At 39.5% G+C, this 6,622-nt stretch overlaps 1 non-coding gene across 1 annotated transcript; it reads right to left on the bottom strand.

Annotated features, from left to right (window-relative positions):
* Nucleotides 1–2,857: 2,857 nt before the first annotated feature.
* Nucleotides 2,858–2,964, bottom strand: LOC143385539 (U6 spliceosomal RNA). Its single transcript, XR_013089492.1, has one exon. It is a non-coding gene; the product is annotated as a U6 spliceosomal RNA (small nuclear RNA).
* Nucleotides 2,965–6,622: the final 3,658 nt, after the last annotated feature.

Genomic DNA, 6,622 nt, shown 5'->3' with positions numbered 1-6,622 from the left:
TGAGGTCTGGGAAAGAGATTATACGGAGCAGACCTTATATCCTCCTATTCTAAAAACATTATGAAACATTGATTATATGTTTGCCATTAAGTTTATGCTCCTGTTGCCTTCATGTTTCTGATATATTATTAATCTTTCTTAAGAATTAAACCTCTGAAATCTGCTTTAGGTTACAGGAATGGAAGGCTGGGGAGCAAGGCGGTGAAGTTGGCTTGGGCAGACGCTGGGCGTTCTTGTTCTGTCTGTGTTGAAGGCACGTGCTGTCCTTGTGGGAGGGTGTCAGCACTGCCCAGGGCCCACGGAAACCCTGCTTCCTGAAAAATCCAAATTAACAAGCATTGGTGGGCACCTCATCTCAGCAAGCAACGATGGGACCAAGGTGCTGTCACAGGGCATAAAATAAAAGGCATCATGGACACGCAGTTTTGGGAACCCTTCCCCACACCATAGTGGTTTCTTTCACAAGATTTCTACAGTGAAATAGTCACAGAAAATCAAAACAAAAAGGTTCTGTTTCATAGTTTTTCTGAGATTCTGCCTAGAGATATAATTTTAGAATTTGCTGGCAAAGTGGGCTGAAATAAATATGTGGCCTTATATAAAAAATCTCGGGATCCCCATTAGCCTTTGAACCCCTAAATTTTAACATATGCTAACATATGCATTACCTAGGATGAGTATGAGGAAAGGGCTCAGGATGACTTGATGTGGCTTCTTGGATGGACCAGGCAAAGGAGGAGTGACCCTCATCACTGGCAGCCATGGCTGAATCATGGTCCTGGAACCTGGGTTCCTAGAAGATTATTGTCCCTTCTCTTGAGCTGGATGAAGGGAAATGGAATAAACAGCTGTTCTGAACCTTCTCTTCTTGCTATACCTACTCTGTGCAGGGTTTTATACTCAGACAGTGAGCATACAAAGATAAACAGTAATCAGTCCCCATTTGGAAACTGCTTATAAGGTAGTAGTGGAGGTGAACTTACAAACAAATAAGTAATGACACACTGCAACAAGATCATAATAGCAATCCAACAACTCATGGAGTGCTTATGGGGGGCACAGTGTGAAGCGCTTTCTAAGTTCCCACAAGTTTTGGAGGTAGCCCTGAGAAGGAAGTAAGGAGCTTTGGTAGCTCTTTAAGTTCCCTGCAGGAGGTGGCTTAAAGAAGGAGTAGGAGCTCTCTAGGTAGACAGGATGGAAGGAAACGAATTCAGTAATGATGCAAGATGCAAAACAACATAGAAATATCAACTGCATATCTCTATACTGGCACCAAACTATCCAATAAGGAAATTAAGAAAACAATCCCATTCACGTATCATCAAAAGAAGAAAACACTTAGAAATAAAATTAACAAAGGAGGTGAACTATGCCAAAAAAGTATGGCGGTATCTCAAAAAATAACTCTACATTATGTTCAATCACCGAAAAATATAAAATGCTGATGAAAGAAATTAATGCAAATTCAAATGGGAAGACATTCCTCGTTTGAGAGTTGAAATAATTAATACTGTTAACTTCTTCACTACCCAAAGGGATCTACAGATTCAATGTAATCTCATTCAAAATTCCAATGGCATTTTAATAGAAATGGAAAAAGACAATCCTAAAATTTGTGTGGAGGCACAAAAGATGTCTAATAGCCAAAGCTATTTTGATCAAGAAGAACAAAGCTGGAAGCAGAACACTCCCTGATTTCAAAATTGATTATGAAGCCATAGTAATCAAGGCAGTAATGGTACTGGCATAAAAACAGTGGCCTATAGACCAGTGGCCAGAATAGAGAGCTCAAAAATAAACCCCTGCATGTACAGTCAGCTGACGTTCAGTAAAGTGCCAACAAAGTGAAATGCGGAAAGGACAGGCTCTTCAACAGTGTTGGGAAAACTGGACATCCACATGCAAAGTGTGAAGCTGGATCCTTATCTTATACCACACACAAAACAACTAAAATGTATTGAAGACCTACTCATAAGATGTGAAATCATAAAACTCCTAGAAGAAAACACATGGGGAAGACCTTTTTGATATTGGTTTTGGCTACAATTTCGTGAATTTGATTTCAAAAGCACAGGCAACACAATGGAATATTACTCAGTTATAAAGAAGAATGAAATTATGGCATTTGGTGGTAAATGGATGGAACTGGAGAATATCATGCTAAGTGAAATAAGCCAGTCCAAAAAAAACAAAAACAAAAAAAAAAAAACCAAAGGTTAAATGCTCTCTCTGATATCTGGATGCTCACCCATGACAAGGGAGGGTAGGGAGGAGAGGTATAGAAAATCACTGGATTAGACAACGGGGAATGTAGGGAAGGGAAGGGGGATGGGAACAGGAAAGACAGTGGACTGAGTCAAACATAACTTTCCTATGTTCATATATGAATACATGACCAGTGAAACTCTACATTATGTTCAATCACAAGAATAGAATAAAAATTGTAATGGGTTTCACCTCATATATGTAGAATATGTCAAAATATGCCCTATGTATATCCAACAACACCAAGAAAAAGGCCAAAAATAGATAGTTAAGTCTGTATTAAAATGGTAAGTTTCTGTACCACAAAGGAAAAAATCAATTAAGTGAAAACACAATCAATGGAATGGGAGAAAATATTTACAAACATATGTCTAATAAATATGTAAAGAATTATATGCCTAAAATATGTAAAGAGTTTCTACAACTCAAGAGCAAAAACAAGTCAAACAAACCAATAACCAAACAAACAAGAAACCAACCCCCCCAAATAATCCTATTAAAAATAGGCAATGGAATTGAAGAGATATTTCTTTTTAAAAAATATATATCTTTTAAAATCTGTTCTTTAAATATATATGACAGTAGAGTGTATAAAAATATGGAACATGTCACGAACTTGCATGCCATCATTGTTCAGGGGCCATGCTAATCCTCTGTGTATTGTTCCAATTTTACTATTTGTGTTGCCAAAGTGAGCACTTGAATAGATATTTCTCCAAAGAAGATATGCAGATAGGCAACAGATAAGTCAAATAGTGTACATCATCAGGGAAATACCAATTAAAATCACAATGAGATACTATCACACCCTGTTAGGATTTGTTTAACAAAACCCAAAATAGCAAATGTTGATACCGATATGGGGAAGGAGGAAGCTTTGTACACTGTTGGTGGGAATTGGTATAGCCACTGTGCAAAAAAGTATGGTGGTATCTCAAAAAATTAAAAACAGAACAACCATACAAATGATTTACCAATTTCACCTTTGGATATAGCCAAAGGAATTTCTTCAAAAGATTTTGAAGAGATAACCTGTGCTCTCATGTTCATTGCCACATTATTTCCAGTAGCCAAGAGGTGGAAGCAAGATAAATGTCCATCAATGGATGAATGGATAAAGAAAAGGTGGTATATACATAGAATAGAATACAATAGAATATAGCTCCAAAAAGGAAGAAAATCCTGCTTTTTGAAACAACATGGATGAACCTGGAGGACATTATACTAAGGGAAATAAACCAACCAGAAGGACAAAAACTACATGATTCCACTAATGTGGGGAATCTAAAATAGCTGGATGCATAGAAGCAGAGTGTAGTCTGGTAGATGTCAAGGGCTTTTATTGGGGGAAGAGTAATGGGGAGATATTAAAACAGGGTACAAAGTTTTAGTTATACAAGATGATGAGTCCTAGAGACCTTCTGCCTATAGTTAACAATACTATATTGTATACTTAATAATTTGTTAAGAGGGTGGATTCTGTTAATTGTTCCCATCATACATGTGCATGCACCCACACACACACACACACACACACACACACACTAATAGTGCGGGAGGAATATTTTGAAGGGGATAAATATGTTTTGGCTTAGATTATGGTGATGGTTTCATGGGTATATACTTATCACCAAACTCATCAAGATACATTTGTTTAAAAGATACAGATTTTTGCATGTCAATAACATTTGAATAAAGTAGTTTAAAAAAAGTAGATGTGAAGAGCATTTCAGACAAGCAAAATAGTGTGTGTTTGGAAAGATATAGACCTGAAACAGCCTGTCACATTGGACAGAACAGTAAGAATCTTCTTAACTCTAGATTATACCCAAAGAGGGCAAAGCTGGTGTGAAATGAATTTGAAAACTGGGGTGGTGGGGAAGGTGAAATAATAATGTACTTTTTATGCAAGGAAAAGAAACCTGGGTCTAATTCTATAGATACTAGTCATTCTGTCTATAGTTGATAAGATGGTTTAGAGGAAATGAGAGCCTGACAGGAACCAGTGAGGATCTAAACTAGGTAAAAGGGCTATTTTAGGGTGGAGAAATTTGAAGCATAGGTGGAAAAGTAGAATTGGTGATGGGGTGTTTAATTGGACTTGGAGAGTGCGGGAAGAGAATGATTCAAAGGTGATGTTCATGTTCTATTTATCAGGTGCAGCTCTAGTGAAAAGGCCTGAGTTGTACTTAGACGCCACTCCTGGTACCATTTTCTACTGAGAGTTCTTCAGCTGGAGTCAAGACCAACCTTTACATGCCCACTTCTCACCCTATGCCACCAGGAAGCCATCTGTTCAGGGTCTCTGGGAATTGTTCATAGGAACAGTCTTTATTTCCATTCTCCATTCTCCCATGCCACCATGTTGGATCTCATTGTATTTCTTTAGAAAAGATTGGATTTTTACTCATTTACACTAGTGTGAAATTACTGATAACTCCTCAATAGTGTGCAACTCAAAGGAAACTGTATGTTCACTGGGACCAAAGTCTGGAGTTCAAAGGTTCAATCAAATTGTGGTTTAGCTGTTTGCCAGCTATGTAATCTGAACAAACCAGAGTGTCTGAGCTTCCTCATATACACGATGAAGAGCATAATCCTGGCTGAGCTATTTTGAGAAACAGAAGACATCTGCCATGTAGTAAAAGTTCAGCTAGCATTCGTTTTCATTCTTAATGGAAACGCATGCATTCTTAGTGGAGGGATTTGGGGTACCAGGAAGGGGAGTGGGTAAAAACAGCTGTGGTTAAAAGAGTTGGCCAGGTGTCCTGAGGTCTAATGCTCTGTGGTGGCCACTACTCTGCTTATGTGATGGCTTCTTTGTTCTGTGCTTCATTTCTCTCTCTCTGCACCTTGTGACAGAACAAGTACAAATTCGCATCTTTATGCAGTGGGCAATTCGACATGCATTTTTACCTTACTTTTCAGGCAGCAGCGATGATGCAGGACAGTTCTTAGTCAAATGGAAGGTGGAGAGATTAGGTTGGAGCCAAAGCAGTCATATGCTGAGGGCTGAACCACTCTAGCTCAGGTGGCCAGAAGCACTTGGGGGGTGGGGGAAGAATTGTGTTAACCTGAGGTGCTCTAAATGATTATCATTGTGAGACTCTTGCAAGGTGCGTAATGAAATGAATGCTGTAGATGCTGCCGAATTCCCTAGGCAAAGCAGAGAGAGCACAGGGACTTTCATTTGTTTCCGTGTAAGGGGAGATGATATAAGTTCACTTTGTGAATTTTTTTTCCCCTGGATTTATATAGGGAAGTGCTCAGAATACAAATCAGGAAATCTGAACAATTTCTATTCCTTATGTAATTCCAGGGGAAGATTCTTCAGTGAAAATTGAATGATGCATTATGGAGATGTGAGAAGCCTTGTCTTCCCTTGGAAGTCCAGTGTACTCTGACAAGCTGAGCATGCGAGGTTGGTTTGGTAATGAGATGGCTCCCTCAGTTTTATTCTCCAACAGTAACTTTCATTATCCTACTGACTTATCCCAGGAACTAGGGTTATTTTTCATTTCTGATGGTGAAGGGAAAGTCATGGTTTGGTCTCTAATAGACTTTCCATCTTTCTATTTCTAAGTAACGGAAATCCATTGGCTCCTGCAGTTACCTGAGCAATTTAGGATGGGGAGAAGTAATTTATCTCAATCTTTCCTAACATAATTGGGCTCTGAAATCAGGGAAGCTGGTCTCATATCTCTCTTACTGGCCAGTAACCTTTGTCAAATTTATCTGCACCTCAGTTTCCCTGCCTATAAAACATGACTAATATCTACTCCTAGGGATGTTGTCAAGATCACGTGAGATAATATAAGTTGCTTGTTACAGTACCTACCATGTAGTGCATACTTGACGGATGTCAAATATTATTAAATGACTCCAACACCAGGCTCTTTATAAAGGAAAATAGACATCTATGTTGGGAGTAGGTGCTAAAGAAGACTCAATGTAAAAAAGGATATTGCAGCACCTATTTTCTCCCCTGACCCCAGTCTTCGCCCTGGGTCCCAGGTCAGGGCCTTGTAATGATCCGAATGTTCTTTGAGATGGATGAAGCCAGTATTGGACCGTGGCTTTGAATACTACTGGGCGCCCATCTGTAGGGATCTGGCCCTAGAACCATCAAGTTGGGTTTCAGTGGTTACCTGGAAACTCAGATGAGCACCCAGTGGGCCAATCTAAGACCATGGCTCAGCCAGGAACGCCCCTCCAGGGCTCCTTCTCCAGGACCCTCTTTTCCACATGGCCCCAGGTGCACAGCTACAGCTACAGCACGGGGGTTATGTGCACAAGTGAGGTCATCCTAAGTTCACTGTCGTGAGCTCGAGGTCTAGTTTTTGATCAGCTTAGCTGC

This window comes from Callospermophilus lateralis, chromosome 19 (assembly GCF_048772815.1).
Source record: "Callospermophilus lateralis isolate mCalLat2 chromosome 19, mCalLat2.hap1, whole genome shotgun sequence".
Lineage (NCBI taxonomy): Eukaryota > Metazoa > Chordata > Mammalia > Rodentia > Sciuridae > Callospermophilus > Callospermophilus lateralis.
This window is presented reverse-complemented; position numbering and strand designations above follow the sequence as displayed.